Genomic DNA, 22,553 nt, shown 5'->3' with positions numbered 1-22,553 from the left:
TACACTCTCCTCAGTTTAGGGCACTGACTCTGTGCTGGCTGGTTAAATATCTATAACCAGGTGTTTTACACTGTCCTCAGTTCAGGCCACTGCCTCTGTGCTGTCTGATTAAGTATATATAACAAAGAGATTTACACTCTCCTCACCTAAGGGCACTGACACTGTGCTGGTTGGTAAAATATATGTAACCAGGAGATTGATACTTTCCTCAGTTGAGGGTACTGCCACTGTGCTGGCTAGTGAAAAAAATATAACCAGGAGATTTACGCTTTCCTCAGTTTAGGGCACTGAGTCTGCGCTGGCTGGTTAAATATATATATCCAGGAGATACACACTGACCTCAATTTCAGGCACTGACTCTGTGCTGTCTCGTAAAAAATATATATAACCAGGAGATTTACGCTCTCCTCAGTTTAGGGCACTGATTCTGTGCTGGCTGGTTAAATATATAGAACCAGGAGATTTACACTCTCCTCAGTTTTGGGCACTGACTCGGTGCTGACTGGTTAAATATAATAAACCAGGAGATTTACACTCTCCTCTGTTTCGGGCACTGACTCTGTGCTGGCTTGGAAAATATATATATATCCTGGTGATTTACACTTTCCTCAGTTTAGGGCACTGACTATGCTGGCTGGTTTTAAACATATAACCAGTAGATTTACACTCTCCTCAGTTTAGGGCACTGACTCTGTGCTAGCTGGTTAAATATATATAACCAGGAGATTTACACTCTCCTCAGTTTAGGGCACTGACTTTGTGCTGGCTGGTGAAATATATATAACCAGGAGATTTACACTCTCCACAGTTTAGTGCATTGAGTCTGTGCTGGCTGGTTAAATATTTATAACCTGGAGATTTGCACTCTCCTCAGTTTAGGGCACTGACTCTGTGCTGGCTGGTTAATTATGTATAACCAGGAGATTTACACTCTCCTCAGTTTAGGGCATTGAGTCTGTGCTGGCTGGTTAAATATTTATAACCTGGAGATTTGCACTCTCCTCAGTTTAGGGCACTGACTCTGCACTAGCTGATTAAATATACATAACCAGGAGATTTACACTCTCCTCAGTTTAGGGCACTGACTCTGTGCTGGTTGGTTAAATATATATCACCAAGAGATAACTAGAAGACGGTTGAATAACCACACTGGCCACGAATCGAAACCGAAACAATTGTTTGGAAGGAAGCTATGCTCCCCACTATCCCACCATCTCCCTGCTAACAGCTTCCTCCCCATTCCCAAACACACTTAACAAGGCCGTGATTATCACCAACTGGATTGGGGTTGAAATCCAAACAAGAAATTGCTGGGGAAGCTCAGCAGGTCTGACAGCACCAGAATCAGAAGCCTTCAGTTCTGAAGACCAATCCCTGGATCTGAAAGGTTCCCTCCCCACAGATGCTGCCAGACCTGCTGAGTTTCCCCAGCAATTTCTGTGCTGTCTCTCAGATCTGCAGCATCTGCAGTTCTTTGTTGGAAACAAAGCAAACGTTGAGCCACCGAAGGGGATATTGGGTCAGGTGATAGTCTCCCTCATCCATAGAGACAAATAGAGTCATAGGGATGAACAGCACTTGAACAGACCCTTTGGTCCAACTCATCCATGCCAACCAGATATCCTTCACTAACCTAATTCCATTTGTCAGTACTTGGCTCATATCCCTCCAAACCCTTCCTGTTCATATACCCATCCAGATGTCCTTGAAATTTACAATTGTACAACCCTCCAGCACTTCCTCTAGCAGCTCATTCCATGTAAGTACTGCCCTCTGTGTGAAAAAGTTGCCCTTAGGTCTCTTTTGTATCTTTCCCCTCTCACCCTAAACCTATGCCCTCTCGTTCTGGACTCCCACACCTCAAGGAAAAAACTTGATCTATTTACCCTATCCATGCCCCTTGTGATTTTATAAACCGTTATAAGGTCTCTCCACAGCCTCCGACATTCCAGGGAAAACTGCCCCAGCCTGTTCAGCCTCTCCTTATAGCTCAAATCCTCCAATCCTGCAATATCCTTTTAAAACTTTTCTGAACCCAAGTTTCATACATTCTTCCAACAGGATGGAGACTAGAACTGTACACAATATCGCAAAGGTGGCCTAACCAACGTCCTGTACAGACGTCCCCACTCCTGTACTCAGTACTCTGACCAATAAAGGAAAGCATACCAAAAACCTTCTTCACTATCTTATCTACCTGCGAGTCCACTTTCAAGCTATGAACCTGTACTCCAAGGTCTCTTTGTTCCGCAACACTCCCGAGGTCCTTACTATTAAGTGTATAAGTCTTGCTCTGAATTGTTTTCCCAAAATGCAGCACCTCACATTTATCTAAATTAAACTCCATCTGCCACTCCTCAGCCTATTGGCCCATCTGATCAAGTTCCTGTTGTAATCTGAGGTAACCTTCTTTGCTGTCTACTACACCTCCAATTTTGGTGTCATCTGCAAACTTGCAAACTACACCTCCTTTGTTCACAATCAAATCATTTATATAAATGACAAAAAGTAGAGGACTCAGTACCAATCCTGTAACACTCCACTGGTCTTCATCACCACCCTCTGTCTTCAACCTTTAAGCCAGTCTTGTATCAAAATGGTTAATTCTCTCTGTAATTCATGAGATCTAACCTTGATAATCAGTCTCCCATGAGGAACGTTGTAGAATGCCAAATCGAAGTCCATATAGATCACGTCCACTGCTCTGCCCTCAAAAATCCACTTTGTTCCTTCTTCAAAAAACTCAATCAAGTTCCTGAGCCATGATTTCCCACACACAAAGCCATGCTAACTATCCCTCATCAGTCCTTGCCTTTCCAAATACACGTATATCCTGTCTCTCAGTATTCCCTCCAACAACTTGCCCACCACTGAGGTCAGACTCACCGGTCTATAGTTCCCTGCCTTGTCCTTACCACCCTTCCTTAATAGTGGCACCACGTTAGCCAACCTCCAGACTTCTGGCGCCTCACCTGTGACTATTGATGATACAAGTATCTCAGTAAGTCCTCCAGCAATCACTTCTCTAGCTTCCCACAGAATTCGAGAGTACACCTGATCAGGTCCTGGGGATTTATCCACTTTTATGCATTTCAAGACTCCAACACCTCCTCCTCCATAATATGGACATTTTTCAAGATGTCACCCTCTATTTCCCACATTCAATATCTTCCATGTCCTTCTCCACAGTGCAAACTGATGGGAAATACCTGTTTACTATCTCCCCCATCTCCGGTGTCTCCACACATAGGAGGCCTTAGTGATCTCTGACAGTCCTTATTTAGCTCCACCCCCAACTTCCCATTTTGTCCTTAATGTATTCATAAAAAGCACTTTGGATTCTCCTTAACTCTATTTGCTGAAGTTATCTCATGTGGTGCAGTGTAGCACTAAATGGAAAAATTAGCGCGGCACAGTGGGAGAACTCTGTGGGACGCTAGGGAAGTGATTGCTGGACCTCTTACTGTGATATTTGTATCATCGCTAGTCACAGGTGAGGTACCGGAAGGCTCGAGGTTGTTGAACGTGGTGCCACTGTTTAAGAAGGGTGGGAAGGACAAGCCATGGATCTATAGACCAGTGAGCCTGACCTCAGTGGTGGGCAAGTTGTTGGAGGGAATCCTGAGGGACAGGATGTACATGTATTTGGAAAGGCAAGGACTGATTAGGGATAGTCAACATGGCTTTGTGCGTGGGAAATCATGTCTCACAAACTTGATTAAGTTTTTTGAAGAAGTAACATAGAGGATTGATGAGGGCAGAGCGGTAGTTATGGACTACATGGACTTCAATAAGGCGTTCGACACGGTTCCCTATGGGAGACTGATTAGCAAAGCTAGATCTCATGGAATACAGGAAGAATTAGTCATTTGTATACAGACCTGGCTCAAAGGTCGAAGACAGAGGGTGGTGGTGGAGGGTTGCTTTTCAGACTGGAGGCCTGTGACCAGTGGAGTATCACAGGATCGGTTCTGGGTCCACTACTTTTTGTCATTTACATAAATGATTTGGATGTGAGCTTAAGAGGTACAGTTAGTAAGTTTGCAGAAAACACTAAAATTGGAGGTGTAGTGGACAGCGAAGAGGGTTATCTCAGATTACAACAGAATCTGGACCAGATGGGCCAATGGACTGAGAAGTGACAGATGGAGTTTAATTCAGATAAATGCGAGGTGCTGCATTTTGGGAAAGCAAATCTTAGCAGGACTTATACACTTAATGGTAAGGTCCTAGGGTGTGTTGTTGAACAAAGGGACCTTGGAGTGCAGGTTCATCGCTCCTTGAAAGTGAAGCTGCAGGTAGATAGGATAGTGAAGAAGGCGTTGGGTATGCTTTCCTTTATTGGTCAGATATTGAGTACAGGAGTTGGGAGTTCATGTTGCGGCTGTACAGGATATTGGTTAGGCCACTGTTGGAATATTGCATGCATTTCTGGTCTCCTTCCTATCAGAAAGATGTTGTGAAACTTGAATGGTTTCAGAAAAGATTTACAAGGATGTTGCCAGGGTTGGGGGATCTGAGTGACAGGGAGAGGCTGAACAGGCTGGGGCTGTTTTCCCTGGAGCGTCGGAGGCTGAGGGGTGACCTTATAAACGTTTACAAAATTATGAGGGGCATGGATAGGAGATATAGGCAAAGTCTTTTCCCTGGGGTCAGGGAGTCCAGAACTAGAGGGCATAGGTTTAGGGTGAGAGGGGAAAGATATAAAAGAGACCAAAGGGGCAATGTTTTCACGCAGATGGTGGTACGTGTATGGAATGAGCTGCCAGAGGATGTGGTGGAGACTGTCACAATTGCAACATTTAAAAGGCATTTGGATGGGTATATGAATAGGAAGGGTTTGGAGGGATATGGGCCGGGTGCTGGCAGGTGGGACTAGATTAGGTTGGAATATCTGGTCGGCATGGATGGGTTGGACTGAAGGGTCTGTTTCCATGCTGTACATCTGTATGACTCTGTGACTCTAAACTCCAGCCTCAAAGCAATCAGAAACCCTGACTTTACAAACATCCTTATAAATCTTTTCTTAACCTTTTCAATTTGCACAGCATTCTTCTGGGAGCAAGATTGTGTAGTTTGTGGAATGTAACTATATTCGAGCAGTTGCTGTTGAGTAGTTCAATAACGTTTCCTATAGTTAAGTTTTCCAGGAGAGCTTGGTTTGTCCACTCTTTCTTTCTTTTGCTTGTGTTCCAACGATAGTGTGGAGTAAAGTGTGTTTTGCCTCAAGCCTGGCAGTTTGACCAATCACATTGTAACGCCATACACTTCCCTTCAGGAAATCAGGAAAAGGGGTCTAGACATTTTCTTAAGGCAGAGGAGTTTGGTCTGTTTCATAACATCCTCAATGTCATCAATCCATGTCCCTCCAGCCCTGAGCAATGATGTTTACAGATTAATGGAGGACACACAGACACATTAATCGGTATTATCTTGGACAGGAGTCATTTGAGAATGAGATTCCTCAGACAATCAACTCCCAGCTCGGTCAAGGATAAAGGCCAGGAATCCGGCACAATTGGGAAACAGCCCATTTCCCGGGAGACTGAGAGGTCACTAACAGAGCGGGAGCTGGAGAGTCAGGAACAGAATAACAGGGACAGTCCGCTCTGTTCACTGACCCTTCACCCCTCAGTGAATCCAGTGTCAGGAATGACTGCTATTAGTCAGACTGACAGAATGTGATCAGAAACACACACTGTCCTTCCACATCATTAATATCGCCCAGCTCCCACCCTGTCTCAGCTCATCTGCCCCTCTGCCATCTTCAATATTTTAATCGGGGCAGCATTAAGCACCGTGCTTTGAGCTGAGCTGTCTTACCTTCTGTACTCTCTCTCTAAACGGCTCCAATTCCCCCCGATCCCTCTCCGGTTTAAGATGCTCCTTGACATCTGCCCCAATGAATGAGGTAGACCGTCACCTGACCCAATATCCCCTTCGGTTGGTCAACATTTACTGTATTTAAAACAAGGAACTGCAGATCCTGGAGAACTGACAGATAACACAGAAATTACTGGCGGGAATTTGTGGGAGTGGCCTCATTTGTGGGAGAAATCCGAGTGAACCTCTAGAGTCCAGGGATTGTCCTTCAGAACTGAAGGGATCTGATGCTGATGCTGTCAGACCTGCTGAGCTCCCCCAGCAGTTTCTGTTTGTATTTCAGTCCCAATCCAATTGGTCCTGATCACAGCCTCGGGAATACCTTGCCAATTACTGGGAAAGGGCTGGTCATGTCTCCTTTCCAGCAGTTAACCCGGGCTCGAACCCCTGCCATCGCACTGTTGCACTTTGAAAGCAATCTTAAACGGGAAAAAACGCCGAGATGGAATGAATGAGATTGGACTCTCCGAGGTTTCCCAAACATAATCACATTAGGGGGGCAGGGTGGGTCCCACCTGCTATTACATTCTCAGAGCTGGATTACAGGATTAGTGCTCATGTGCCTGACTAGGATAGTTCAGCTGAGACAAGATGCTCTGTCGAAATTCCCCAAGGTTCCTTCCAGAGCAGCTTCCAGACCCACGGCACTATCCTGTGGAATGCTGAGCACAGCAGATACACGGGAACACCACCAGGTGACAATTCCACATCAAGCCATTCCCCACCCTGGTTTGGAAGTACATCTCAGTCCCACAAGTGCCATTGGTTGGAAATCCTGGAACTCCCTCCCTTACATCATTGTGGGTTTATCTGCCCCAAATAAATGGCAGCAGTTCAAGGCAATAACTCACCGTCACCTTCACCAGAGCAATTATATCTGAGCAATCCGTGGCGACCCAGCGGCAATGACCCAAACACATTAATGAATCACAAAATAAAGCTCAGTATTTGGGACCCGTGTGCTCCAGGGCTGAGTATCTGAATAAATTGGGTCGATATTCTAGTAAATTAAAAGGTGGTTTCATTGGAATATCTCAGATTGTGAAGATGCTTGAGAGGGGATATGCTGAGAAATTAATCCTGTGGGTCTGTGAATCTGAAACACGATAACACAGTCTCAGGAGTTGCTGGAAAAGCTCAGTAGGTCAGGCAGCATCTGTGCAGAGAAATCAGCGTTAATGTTACAGCATCCGCAGATCATTCGGGTTTGATTCCCACCCTCTCAGGGTAAGGGGCAGGTTATTTGGGACTGAGATGAGGAGACAGCGCTTCACTCTCAGGCTCTGTCAGACCTGCTGAGATTCCCCAGCAATTTCTTGTTTGGATTTCAGCCCCAATCCAGTTGGTAATGGTCACGGCCTTGTTAAGTGTGTTTGGGAATGGGAAGGGAGCTGCTAGCAGGGTGATGGTGGGATAGTGGGGAGCAGAGCTGTTCTTCCAAGCAGTTGACCCGGGTTCGATTCACGGCCATCGCAGTGTTGCGGCTTTTAAATCACTTCCTGAAGGAAAGCCACTGGGATATAACCGGATCTGTCAGATTGCTCCTTGCTTTTCCTGGCGATGGTTCCTGTGAATTGCAGTGTGGAACCGGGCAGCATTGATCGGCATCTCGGAAGCTTTCCCCTCTGCTGCTTCCCATTTCTTATTGAAATATTGGTTGCAGCACAAGGATGGGTTTGTTTTGTTCGAAAAGTGAGAGAGTGCTCCCGTCAGGGACCTGAAATAATTACAGAAGCCGCTGGAAACACTGAACAGTTCCAACAGCTTCTGTAGTGGTGGGGAGGGAGGGTTAATGTGTCAAATCTATACAAGGATAAAATAAACTCCAGCCTCAAAACAGTCAGAGTTCCTAAGTTTTACAAACATCTGTATAACATTATTCTGAGCCATCAATTCCCCTCAAACCCTTCCAATGTGGAATAGCATCTTTCTGACTCTCACTTTGAGAGATGTCCCTCAGTGAGCTCCTCCACCATTCTTTCCATTTCACTGGGGACCCACTATCCACAGTCTCCAATCAAATGACCTGAACTCAGACACACAGAGATCTTAAAGAGTGACACAATGCAGATAGGAAGTTGATTTCACTTCTGTTTCTGAGTCCAATCTTCACTTAGTGAGACAGAGTCAGGTATTCAAGGCTCAAACAAGAGCTGGATTCTGCTTCTGGTGATTGTCTTCATTCAGTGAGAAGGAGGGCCGTGGGCCGGAAGGAGCTCATCATTGTGCTTCGGGTTGTCTGCTCAGTCTGCAGCATTGCAGGCCGTGGGAGCAGGGCAGTGGGAAAGGTACCTCGTATGGACTGCAATAGGACTTTCAACACATTTTTCCAGGCCAGTTACAGAGCTCCAGGAATTCTGAATGAGGATCGGAAAAATGCATTGATTGAAGGAGGAGGATCAGGAAAACAGGATAAAGCTCATGAGATCAGCAGGATTTCTCGGTCTAACTCTGTACCATACTTTATTTTCTGCTTCATAAATCTACAATCCGGAGATCAACCCACTCAGAGCAATATAAGCTCAGAAACAAATCATTCAGTCCAACACATCCATGCTGAACTGATATCCGATGTCAATCTCATCCTATTTGTCAGAATTTGGCCCATGTTCCTCTGAACCCTTTTTAATTCCTACACCCACCCAGATACCTTTTAAATGTTGTAATTGTACCAGCCTCCACTACTTCCTCTGGCAGCTCATGCACACAGTGCCCTCTGCGTGAAAAATGTTCCCCTTAGGTCCCTTTTATGTTTCCCCTCTCAACATTAACAGATGCCACCTGCTTCTGGACTCCCCCACCACAGGGACATAATTTTTCCTTTTTACCCAATTGAGGGTCCTTCATGATTTTGTGAACCTCTATAAGGTTACCCCTCAGCTACTGACGCACCAGGGATAATAGCCTCAACCTATATAGTCTTAACGTCCAGCACAAACCCTCCAACCTTGGCAACATCCTTGTAAATCTTTTCTGAACCCTTTAAAGTTTCACAACACCCTTCTTATAGGAGGGAGTACAGAATTGCACTATATACCAATATTGGCTGAACCAATACTGCAACATGATCTCCCAACTCCTTTATACAATTAACTGAGCAATAAAGACAAAAATGACAAACGCTTTCTTCACTATCCTATCGAAATTATAGTCCTCATTCAACGATCAATGAAGCTGCACTCCAGGTCTATTTGTTTAGCAACATCCCTAGTACCTTGTTCATTCAGTGTAAATGTCCTGCTCTCTTTTATTTTTCCAAAATGAAGCACCTCACATTTATCTAAATTAATCTCCATCTGCCACTCCTCGGCCCATTGGCCCATCTGATCAAGATCCCGTTGTCCTCTGAGGTAACCATCTTCACTGTCCTCCACAGCTCCAACTTTACTGTCATTTGCAAACTTACTAACCATTCGTCCTATGGTCACATCCAAATCATTTATATAAATGACAAAACAACAGTGGACCCAGCACCGATCCTTGTGACACGCCGCTGGGCACAGGCCTTCAGTCTGAAAAGCAACCCTCCCCCACCACCCTCTGTCTTCTACCTTCGAGCCAGTTCTCTACCCAAAGGGTAATTCTACTGACACAACATACAAGTTTAAAATTATGACACCAGTTTCAAAAGTACAACAAGAACCTATTCATGATTTGGGAATCGGAGCCAGGGAATCAATAAAAAGAAATGTGCAAGGTTCGGCAAATTGGAGATTCAGTTCAGTGCATCACTAAATGAAAACAATTCAGCAGGGCACCCGTACGTGGAAGAAGTGATTCAGGGAACAATTAAATGGAAGGAACGGATGCAGGGCAACAATAATTGGAGAATCTGTGCAGCGGCTTTTATATTGGGCAGGATAATACTCAAAGGGAGAATTGGTGCAGTTTCAGGATTTGTGCAGGATTGGTAAATGGGAGAAATGGTGCAGAGCAGCGGAGTCATAAACAGTCATACAATCATAGAGATGTACAACATGGAAACAGACACTTCAGTCCAACTTGTCTATGACTCAGTCTTAGAATTCTGGCAGTGCTCCACAAAATTGGAGCATCATTCCAAGGAACTACTAAATGGAAGGATTGGGCAAGGGCTTATCAAAATAAGAGAATTTGGAACGGGGCATCTGATATTGTCAAATTAGTGCAGTTAGAACCGAATGGGAGAGTTTCAGTTTAGCAGTAAATGGGAGAATTGGTGCAGTGTAGCACTAAATGGGAGAATTGGGACATGATAATACTTGATGCGGGAATGAGAGTAGGGCACCCCTAAATTGGGCGAGGGCATCAGTCAGTATGAAGATTGGTGTAAGGCAAAACTTAATGGAGAACTTGTTCAGGACGTCAGTACTTGAGGGAAATGGTGCGAGGCAACACTGAATTGGAGAATTGATGCCGGACATCAGTAACTGAGAGACCTGGTGCAAAGTGGAGCTAAATTAGAGAATTGGTGGATGGCGAAAGTAAATGGGAGAATTAGAGTAGCGCACCCTTAAATGGTAGAATCGGGCTTGGGCATCAGTAAATGGAAGGATCAGTACAGGGATATGAATAAATGGGAGATTTGGTGGGAAACAATAAATGGGAGATTGGTGCACAGTGCCGTTGCATTAGAAAATTGATGGGAGTGACAATATATTGGAAAATTGGAGCAGAGCTTGTCTATATTGGGGAATAGGGGCCAGGGATTCAATAAAAGGAAGAAACGTTGCAGCATCGGTAAATTGGAGATTCAGTTCAGTGCATCACTAAATGAAAAAAAAACAGCAAGACAGCGTACGTGGAAGATGTGTATCAGGGAACAACTAAATGGAAGGAATTGATGCAGGGCAACAATAATTGGAGAATTCATGCAGGTGCCGTTAAATTCTCAGTGGGAGGATTGAGGCAGGATAACCTCAGTGGGTGAGTTGGTGAAATTCCCGAATTAGTGCAGGATTGGTAAATGGGAGAACTGGTGCACGGAAGGGGAGCACTAATTACTGCCTTAGAGATGTACAGCACGGAAACAGACCCTTCGATCCAACTTGTCCACGCCGAAATTTAAGAATTCTCGCAGGTCTCCACTAAACTGGAGAATCATTGCAAGGAACTACGAAATGGAAAAGTTGGGAAGAGCTTATCGAAATGTGAGAATTTGCAACAGACCATCAGATAATGGGTGAATTATTGCAGTTCAGCACTAAATGGGTGAGTTTTGCTGTGTTGCACTAAATGGGAGAATTGGAGCAGGGAGATTTAGAGTAGCGCACCCCTAAATTGGGCGAGAGCATCAGTCAGTATTGAGGATTGGTGTAAGGCAACACTGAGTGGAGAACTTGTTCAGGGCGTCAGTAATTGGTGTTAAGCAACACTGAATTGGAGAATTGGTGTGGGGTATCAGTAAATGAGAGACCTGGTGCGGGGTGCTGATAACTTCGAGAATTGGAGCAAATGGGAGACCCCGGGCAGTGAATCAGGAAATAGGATAAATGTTACAAAGGGTTAGTGGTCGAGATTCAATACAGTGCACCATAAAATGGGGGAGTTGGTGCAGTTCACCATGAAAGGGGGGATATTTGCAGTTTGGGGAATTTGGAGATATGATGCAGGGATTGCCAAGATTAGAGAATTCTGTCAGCGGTCTACTAAATGGGAGAATTGTTGCAGGGAATTACTGAATGGAAGACCTGGTGCACAGTGGAGCTCAATTAGAGAATGGGTGTATGGCACCAGGAAATGGGAGAATTAGGGTAGCGCACCCTTAAATCGTAGAATCGGGGTCGGGCATCAGTGAATGAAGGAATTAGTACAGGGAAACGAATAACTGTGTGATTAGGTGGAACCAATAAATGGGAGTTTCAGTGCAGAGTGCCGTTACATCGGAAAATTGGTGGGATTGCCAAAATATTTTCGACAAGACAGGAGGAAGCAGTGACCCTGCTCCAGCTCCTTTATTTTCTATAATACAGGAGGAAGCAGAGACCCTGCTCCAGCTCCTTTATTTTCTATAATACAGGAGGAAGCAGAGACGCTGCTCCAGATCCTTTATTTTCTATAATACATGAGGAAGCAGTGACGATGCTCCAGTTCCTTTACTTTCTATAATACAGGAGGAAGCAGTGACGCTGCTCCAGCTCCTTTATTTTCTATAATACAGGAGGAAGCAGTGACGCTGCTCCAGCTCCTTTATTTTCTATAATACAGGAGGAAGCAGTGACGCTGCTCCAGCTCCTTTATTTTCTATAATACAGGAGGAAGCAGTGACGCTGCTCCAGCTCCTTTATTTTCTATAATACAGGAGGAAGCAGTGACACTGCTCCAGCTCCTTTATTTTCTATAATACAGGAGGAAGCAGTGACACTGCTCCAGCTCCTTTATTTTCTATAATACAGGAGGAAGCAGTGACACTGCACCAGCTCCTTTATTTTCTATAATTCAGGAGGAAGCAGAGACGCTGCTCCAGCTCCTTTATTTTGTATAATACATGAGGAAGCAGTGACGATGCTCCAGGTCCTTTATTTTCTATAATACATGAGGAAGCAGTGACGATGCTCCAGCTCCTTTATTTTCTATAATACAGGAGGAAGCAGTGACGCTGCTCCAGCTCCTTTATTTTCTATAATACAGGAGGAAGCAGTGACGCTGCTCCAGCTCCTTTATTTACTATAATACAGGAGGAAGCAGTGACGCTGCTCCAGCTCCTTTATTTTCTATAATACAGGAGGAAGCAATGACGCTGCTCCAGCTCCTTTATTTACTATAATACAGGAGGAAGCAGTGACGCTGCTCCAGCTCCTTTATTTTCTATAATACAGGAGGAAGCAGTGACGCTGCTCCAGCTCCTTTATTTTCTATAATACAGGAGGAAGCAGTGACGCTGCTATAGGTCCTGTATTTTCTACATTACGGGCGGAAACAGTGATGGTGCTCCACCTCCTTTATTCGGTGGAAACAATAAATGTGTCTGTTTCCAGGCTGTACATCTCTAAGGCTGTATTTAAAAGGCATCTGGACGGGATGTAGACAGGGATTGTTTGGCGGGTTAAGGGACAAATGTTGGCAAATATAGCGAGATTAATTTCGGTTCTCTGGTCAGTAGGGACGAGCTGGAATGGAGGGTCTGTTTCTGTGCTCGGCACATCCGAGATTCTGATGAAGGACTTTTGCCCGAAACGTCGATTTTCCTGCTCCTCGGATGCTGCCTGACCTGCTGTGCTTTTCCAGCACCACTCTGATCTAAGCTCTGAAATGCACTCTTTCAGAGTTCTATCAACATTTTACCATGTACTTCTCATGCAGGCGACTTCTCCTGCCTTCGAAGGTACACCGAGCCAACACACCAGGATGTCCCATCATATTAGGCAATGGGACCCGATGTGGGAACCTCACTGCCGATGTCAGATGGATCTTGAAAGCCATGAGGCAGGGAACCCCCAGCTTCTGCCACGACAGAACATTGGGACACAGGCAGATTTCAACCTCACACCTTCAAGGCTGAATCTGAGCTGAGGGGGCACCTATTGTTAAAGATTTACCTGAGAATTTAGCTATTTTTACATATGGTTTACATATGAAAGAACAAAATCTAACATGGTATTTCTAAAAGTATACAGACTGAACAGACAATACACTTTTATTTTTAAATATGTCATTTCAGTGGCATCACACTGTAATCTTTTACTATAAATTCTGTGTCGTATGATGTTATGCTCCACAACCAACTGATGAAGGAACAGCGCTCCAAAATCTGGTCCTATCAAATAAACCTGTTGGAATATAATCTGATGTTGTGTGATTATTTAATTTTGGCCACCCCAGTCCAACACTGGCACCGCCAAATCTTTACTATATATTGTTTACACTAACTCACACGCAGTTCAGGTCAGTTTAGCACAATGACCCTGTTCCTCTTTTTGTGAGGTTGCCTGTGTATATTAACAGAGTTAATGGGCCCCGAGAGGATGAATACATTCTCTTTATCCTGTCAGTTTAAATAGTTGAACATATCAGTTTGAAGCCAATGGAAGAGGAGATTGTCTTTTTCTGTACAATTTCGGTGCAGAACGTTCAGCCATAAACTGTCTTTGCAAAAGTGGGGGTTGAATGCAATTGTCACTGAGCAACATTAATACAGAAAACACAATTCCGAGATCCTGTTATCAATTGGTGAAGGAACTGGGATGAGAAAACCACTTGTGGTGTGATGCCGTGGCTCAGTTTGTGAACTTGCCCACATCATAAACAGGCCACCAAGATTTCACATCGTAGTGGTGCCTGGGTATTTTACCAAATGCATGGTTGTCTCAACATCTCCCAAGTCAGTGTTGCTCATCAGTCACCAATGCGTCCTGTTTGAGTGTCAGCCTGTTTTGGTGATCCTGATCTGCTCTCTGGTTTAGTTCCTCCAGGGGATATTGTTTCTTCTGAACTATTAATTCAATCTGGAGTTTCCTTTCTGCGTTTGACAAGAACTTCTGCTTCTACTCCTCCTTTATTACTCCCCGTTCATTTCCAGTTTGTTGGGAATAACGAGGTGAGCCAGGAGACATGGCAGACTCGCCAGTGAATGTTGCAGTAATGGCGCAGACACCAAGAGCTGTTCACCCTAATTCTCTGCTGTCAACATTCATTCATTCCACACCAACAGGAAATACTTCATTGCTCTCCTGTCGTTGTGGTTTGCACTGTGATTGCGGTTTCTTTTCTTGTGGATTATGGAGTCTATTTAGAACTCGAAAGGATCATCGTATTTGGAGGAAGGAATGACTCCTCACCTCAGGCATAAGTGCCAGACACATTATTCGGAGAATGTGAGCCCAATCCCACACATGCTCCCGAGGGGGCAGAAAGCCTGTTAGCTGGTCCACTCTCAATTTGTCTCCCAATGTCAGACTTTTCAAAGATCAGAAATGGGAAATGAGGAATATGGGGCAGACCGAGAGTCCGAGAATGTGAAAGAGAGTCAGGTGCATTCACAGAGAAAGAAAGAAATATGGAGACGCATATTGAGGGAGATACTGAAAGGACCAATTCTCCAATCGACACGGCTGCTGACTGACAGAAACAAATAGGAATAAAAAGGTAACTCTTAAGCACAGCCTTTCACCACGTAGTTGATATGAAATGGAAACATGGACATCGGGGAAAACAGTATTCACAAGGTGAACAATCAGTAAAATTAATTATCATCACCGTTTCACATCGGATGTCCCACTCCGTGAAGCAATGTCTTTCAATGGCCCAAGGAAACATATTTGCCCTCAGGAACCTGCTTCAGGATCACCTGATACTCTGCTGGAAGTTGCCAACATTTTATTCACAGTCACTCTGCGATGTTTTGATTCACCCCAGTGAAATATCTTTTCATACCTTGCGTCATGGCCTCTTCCGGTCAAGATCCTGAACCAGTCCAGCGAGAAACCTCTGTTGGTTTGAGTCCCGGGATGGGGAATCAGACGAGATGAACAGCGCCTTTTATTGGTGGAACCCCTTCACTGCAACCTCACGCCTCAAAACGGGTCTCTGCCCGCGTCAACATGTTCTGTACATTCCTGCATTACACCGACTGACCAACATCAGATTACCACAGCTCCACTTTCTTTACTTTGAAACCCAAGGCGACAATATGAAGCGTTTGTAAAATTGAAGAGAGAAACTTTGTTGCTCAATGTGATTGTGAAGGCACAAGGGTGTGTACAATTCAGGCCGCTTTGGATACTGTCAGCATTACCGGGGGTCCGTGCTGAGGAGTCAAAGTTAGTATCGTCCAGACATGGATACAGTTCCCATTCAGGGAATGAAGAATTAATTCTCTTCATGTGAATTGTCTGAATGAAAACACATTCCCCGTTCCACACAGAAGACAGACCGGGATCCCTCCAGAATCAGCCCAGTGATTCCTTGGACCATGTAGAAGGACAATGACAGCGGACAGATACGATAGTGACCCCTTCAAATCTCCCTCCAATCATCTCACCTTCCTGAGTTGGGAATATGTTGGTGTTCCTTCAGTGTCTCTGGGTGTAAATCCAGGAAATCCCGCACTTGCAGCATAATGGCTGTACCTCCGTGTGAAGGAGTTCAATGGTTCACAAAAGCAACTCATCTCCTCCATCTCTGGGGGATTTAGGGATGGACAGCGAGTCCTATTCCATTGAGTGATATCTTTATCCCAGGAATGCGTTTCTAACAGTGGGAGGTTCCAATCGGACACCTTCAGGAGATCGGTAGTAAGTTGAGAAGTGGAGCAGGGAAGTGAAATTGACGTGAATGACAATGATGACTGGGAGGCATGAGGCAGGAAGTGAGTCTGGATCTGGTGGTGCAAGGCTCAGTGTCGCTGCTAATGGGTCAGCCTTTACTGCAAACTGTTTACATTGGCTCACACACCATTCCTGGGCAATTCATGGCAATGACACTGTTCCTCTTCATGTGAGATTACCTCTGTGTGTATTAAAGCCGTCAAAACGTCCCAAGAGGATGAACAACGTCCCATTTGTCCTGTCAGGTTAAACAGATGAAAAAAATCTGTTTGAAGCCAATGTAAGAGAAGATTGCCCTTTTATGTGCCTTTGCATTGAAGAATGTTCAATCGTGAAATTTCTGGTTTTGCAAAAGTGGGGTTTGATTGCAAATCACACTGTGTAATATTGATACAGAAATGTATTTCCGAGTTACTGTGGTCATGTGGTTAAGGAACTTCACATATGGCCGTCGCTTAGTTATTTAAAACCCCTCCTTGGTAAGCAGCTGACCATAGGGTCCAATCGCAGCTGCGCCCGCTTGTTGTATTGAAGGCTCGGAGGTTCACCTTTTATTAAGTGTCGTGTTACTGATGAAGCAACTCAGTATCCTGTTTGAGTTCGAGCCTGTTATGGTTTGGCAAACCCACTCCTTTTTCCTGGTTTAGTTCCAGCAGTGTATGTTGTCCTTCCTAACCAATCCACCAACCTGGAGTTTCTTGTCGCTGTTCCAAAAGCACTCCTTCTTCTCCTCCACTTTTATTCTCCCTCCTTCATTCCAAGTTTGGTGGGAATAACGAGGTGAGGCAGGAGACACTGCAGAAAGGCCGTGGGATGTTGTGGTTATGGCACAGAAACCAGGAGTGGATCATCCTCATTCTCTGCTGTCGCCATTCATTTATTTTACAGCATCATTAATGCTTCCATATTCTCCTTTGTTGTAGTTTTTTTTCTATCGGATAAGGAATGCAACTTTAATTTCGAAAGGGTGACAATATTTTGAGGAAGAACTGGCTCCTTGTATCACATCCAAGTGGCAGACCTATTATCCATAGAATGTGGGCCAGGTTTTACAGTCTCCTGCCAGGTTCCAGAAAACCTCTCAGCAGCTCCATTCTCAAACTATCCCTGAACGTCAGTCCTTTCATAGAGTAGGAATGGGAAATGAGGGATATTGGCAAATAAAGGGTCAAAGAATATGATAAAGGGTGAGGTAGATACACAGAGATAAAGACAGAAAATGAGAGACCCATCTTGAGGTAGACCCTGAAAGAATCAGATCTCAGGTCGACATGGCTGCTAACTGGCACAAAACAAATAGATTTTGATAACTATCCCCATTCGACCGATAAAACTGACCATTATCCCGGCATTGTGGTCTGGAAATGAAGAACTAATCTGATTCTGTCGTTGTGAATCAATGTCTCTGTTTCTCTCCACAGATGTTGCCAGGACTATTCAGTTTGCACATCAATTCTTGTTTTTGGTTCAGATTTCCAACATCTGCATCTCTTGGTTTTCTTTTCAACTTTAAAACGGTTGGCACAAAACCGATGTTCTGCCAGTTTTGGAAAAGTGGTCAGAAATATTCTTACCACGATGTGTGTGCAGAACAAAGCACGCATTCCTTGACCGGGAATAGAACCCGTGTCACGGCGGCGAGAGCGCCAAATGCTGGCTGCTAGACTACAAGGGAAGGCAGAAGGTGCCCTTACATTTATTCAGAATGAGAACACTTTTGCCTTTTCATTTCTGATCAGTCTTGCTGCAGATTAGGTCCTCCTTGCCTTCGAGCCTTCACAGAGTGGGAAGAGACCGTTCGGCCCATCGTACATTGCAGCTCATCAGGCATCCAGGTATTCCAGTCCCAGTTTCTAATTTTGGCTCAAAATGTTATGTGAACTGATGTTTCCAGAGCAAATATCAACCCGATTCTCACTGTGAATTTAAACGACACGACAATGGGACTGAGGTTTGACATGGTCACACTGTATTGTAACCACCTTGAGGAACTGAACCTCATTTTCCCCCACAGAGGGAGACACACAGAAACATATCCCGAGAGGAACAGATGTCTCAGGATCATACCAGCTCCTGTGCTTCTGGTCCACACAACAGCTTCTCTGACAAAGGCCGCTTTAGGAGGAACACTCGCCAGTTTGACAGGCAATGAGAGATGTGGAGCAGAGCTGGAATTTAAAATGGACAATAGACCTAAATGCAAGTTTTAAATTCGAAACCACACTGATCCAAACCATTCAGATCCTCAGAACCTGACAAAACAGGACCAGCCATACACCTATCTGACATTGAGCTGTCATGGACCCAAAAGCAACATTCCATTTGAATACACACTGATCCAATCCCTGCAGCTCGAAAGAACCTAAGAAAATAGCAACTGACAACATGCAATTGGCTGAACTAACACGTTACAGTCGAGACATGTAGGATGTAAACCTACAATCGTCTGATTCAAAGTCAGATGTTTTATCTATTGATTCACTAGTCGGATGCACACGCACACGCTGGACACCTTTCCATATGTGATGTAAACATGGAGATCTGGGAAATAACATTCATAAGGTGATCAACCAGCAAAGATAATCCACTTTGTGTAACAGGGCCTTTCAATGGCAAAGCAAATACACTTGTCCTCAGGTACCTGCTTCTGTGTCGCCTGTTCTTCTGCTGGACGTCTCCAGCATCTTATTCACAGTCACTACGCTATCTTATGATGCACTACACTGAAATGTACTTTCATACTTGGATTTAGTGTCACTTCCAGTCAAGATCCTGAACAAATTCAGCGAGAAACCTCTGGCCATTTCCAACATGGAATTTGGAATCAGACGATTTGAACGAAGGCTTTATTGGGGCCGCCCCATCACCGCAGATCAACGCCTCAAAACGAGCCGCTGTTAGTATCAAACTGTTCTGTACCTTCCTGCAGTAAATCAGGTTAGCACAACTCCGCTTTCCGCACATTGAAACCAGGGCGGCAATATGAATTGTTTGGAAACTTAGAGAGAGAAACATTGCTGCTGAAGATGACGATGTCGTGAAGATCATACACAGAGTCTGGACAGAGCAGGTCACAAGTGTAACTGTCAGCTTCAGTCGGGTCACTGGTTCGGAGTCTGAGTTTGTAATACCCAGACCGGGATACAATTCCCAGACAGGAAATGAAGATTTATTTCTCTTCTTGTGAATTATCTTATTGAAAACCAACTCCTGCTTCCTCACAGAACACAGACCCAGACCAACACAGTGATTGTTTGCATCGATCTCGAAGGACAAGAGCAACAGATACACGAGACAACTGTAACCACAATCACCCATCGAGGATCTCGCCTTTCTGAGTTGGAAATATCTCTCTGCTCCGACAGTGCTTTTGGGTCTAGCTCCTGGAACTCCCTCCCTAACAGTAACATGGCTGTCCCTTGATAACATCCAGGGTTCTGTAAAGTTACTCAACATCTCAATCTCTTTTTTCCCTTCTCCTGTGTTTTGTTTGTGAAAGAAGAAGACAGGGTGTAATCTCCCATTTTATTTGTTGACATTCCTGAATCGTAACCGGAAGGATTCCAGGCTGTGAGGGTAAAGCCGAATGAATTTCAAGTCCATTGCCTCAAACACGCATCGACGATTACAGAACCACACTGTCCTCTTCATTTTCCAGGTGTCTCTCATTGTGGACCTGACGAAGAGTGAATCATTATCGGGTTGGTTTGAATCCAATCACTTCACAGTTTGCAAAAGCGTTACATTTTGGTGCATGGTGGGTCTGGTTGTATCATCCTGATAGATGGAACGGACATTCATTTATAACCAAGAACAGGAATTGCAAGAGAAACTCAGCAGATCTTACAGCATCTATGCAGAGAAAATCAGAGACAACATTTCAAAACTTCATCAGAACTCGGTAATCTCCCACAGGTCCTGCCAAACCCGTTAGATTCGACAGCAGCTTCTGCTTTTGCTTCAGATTCCAAGAATCCACAATTCTTTACATGAACCATTAAATCAATGCAGAAACTTCTTTGTGGTTCCTCACACGAAAGGGTTCCGTTTGGAGAACATTTTCCTGACCCCACTCGACACACGAAACTGTGCAGCATCCAAAACAGATGCAGCAAGAACAACCATCGCTGTCGCCCTTGGGGCTCTTGAACCAGGAACCTTTCATTTAACAGTCGAATGCGCTGAAACTTCTAACCTCACACCTTGCACGATCCTCTAAAGCAGGCTGTGACTGACTTCCCACTTCAGTCTGACCTTCCCAGAATGACAACTGTCCTCTATCAGTTTTACTTTACCAGAATATAGACTGGGACATTCATTATGGCGACATGGGAACAGTCTGATCCCACCCACTACAGATACACCCATGTCACTGGGAACCAGCTCTCCTCCAACCGGGACCATCTCCCTTCGAGCCTCCCAGTGTCTTGTGTGGTCCCGAGTTACTTCATTGATCTAGAGTCCAGATGAGATTTGTATTCCTCATGTACAGGAACGAGAATTCTCTCAATGTCTTCGATCAGTTCATGTGGCGTCCTCTTAAAGAAGGGGAAGGTGCCTTGACTGTTTCTGCTCAGCCCGACAATTCACCCTTCTTCATTCTCCTCTGATTCCATTTCCCAAAGAGTTCCCGAAGGTTCACAAAGCTGGAAACTGTGTTATACGGGATGTGCCTTTAACATTTGTGCACCTGCCAACTGACAATATTCTCCCAAAATCTCTTCACAATCCTCTGTCTTACACCGTGTCCAGGGATGCGAAGTCCCGTTTTGTGGAGAGATTCCTGAGACTGGTGAGTTTCTCTTTGGAGTAAAGATGGTTAACCGGCAATTTCCTACTGCTGTTTATAATGATGGGAGTGGGAACCGTGGGCATGGACACTTTGACGAGCAGGACCAAGTGTTCCCACTGACCAGAGGCAGTGAACAGAGGGACTGGGATTAAAGGAATCGAATGAAAAGCAGCACTTCTGGGCAGTACATTCAGAGAATACTGCAGGAGCTCGATGGGTCTAGCAGTATCTGTGAAAAGAGAAACAGAAATAACGGTTGGAGTGTGGGATATTTCTGTTTGAGAACTCGAGCAGCCAACGTCTAATCAAATGATTGGCCTGACTTGCAGAAGTTTGAGCGAGAATGTGCCCGGCAGGGGGTCGTTCAAGATGTAGTCGGCAGGTTTCGACCCTGCATGGGGACACATTAATGGATTACTAACCTATCTCCTTAATCACTGGGGCACGACAATTCCAGGAGGCACACGGGCTCCACATCTTTCTGCTCCAAAACGCTCCGGTTTTCTCCAGCAGAGTATTGTACCCTGAACCCCCGGGAACAAGGTGAGGATACCAACACGTACATGGCCAGGAACGGCAGTGAGAGCGAGGGCAACAGCTGCCATTGTCGTATGGACAGCCACAAACACTCCCTTTGAAAAGGACTTTGTCCATATGAAAGTCTGTACAGCAGTATAACCCTGGGACCAACCAGACTGCGCTGGGGATTCATATTCCAGACAATTTACGGTGGGCACCGTTTTCCCTGAAAGTGAGTGGGGATTGATATTTCATTGCTGATGTGAAACCAGATCCTACACTGAATCTGCTCGCCGGTTTTTGTTGCTGTGGTGAAACGGTGGGCAATCACGGTGTGAAACGTTGTTATAGCTCTCTGGTTTCCTTCATTACTGTCCTGGTCAGGGAGGCTGGGGATTGGTCCTCTCCATCAGATGGAGGTACCAGCGCATTGTTGACCCAATTTCATCAAGAATGGAATTGGTCATCTTCACTTCTCATGGTTCATTGCTGTTCTGTTTTGTTGGATGTTACTTGAGCACTTTCTGGGAATTGACAATGCATTAAAGCTCCAGTATGTTTGGAAGCACGGTTTGGAATTGTCTCTCTGCCATTTGTGTGAGCAGTACATGACATAGACGACTCGCACTCCCTCAAAGTCAGCATGCCAGTGTGTCTGGCAATGGTTCCGCCTTTTCTGTTTTGCTTCTGTCCCACGCTAAGAGCTGTCAGTTTTTGGATTCGCTCGAGTGCTGAGGGGGTCACACAATTTGTGCGGTATTTTTCTTCAGATCAAACTCCACCCTCCAGGAAAAATAGCCCAACGCGCTGAGTAACAAACAGCATGCGTTTTTTTTTATCAAATGGTCTATTCAAGCTGGTGTCAGCTTCTGGAGCGTCTCAGAGTTGCCAAACACGGAAACAAACCCTGCTATCTGACTTGCCACTGCTAAACAGATAACCGAAATTAATCTAACCAATATTTGCCAAAATTTGTCCCTTATCTCTCAGAACCCTTTCAGATGCCTTTGAAATGTTGTAAGCGCTCAAGACTCTGACACTAAATATGGCAATTCATTCTGTACACACGGAAATGTCTGTGTGCAAAACAAGTGTCCCTCACATCCCCTTTAAAT

The sequence above is a fragment of the Chiloscyllium punctatum genome, chromosome 34 (genome assembly GCF_047496795.1).
Source record: "Chiloscyllium punctatum isolate Juve2018m chromosome 34, sChiPun1.3, whole genome shotgun sequence".
Lineage (NCBI taxonomy): Eukaryota > Metazoa > Chordata > Chondrichthyes > Orectolobiformes > Hemiscylliidae > Chiloscyllium > Chiloscyllium punctatum.
The sequence above is the reverse complement of the archived record's forward strand: the minus strand, read 5'-3'. Positions refer to the sequence as shown.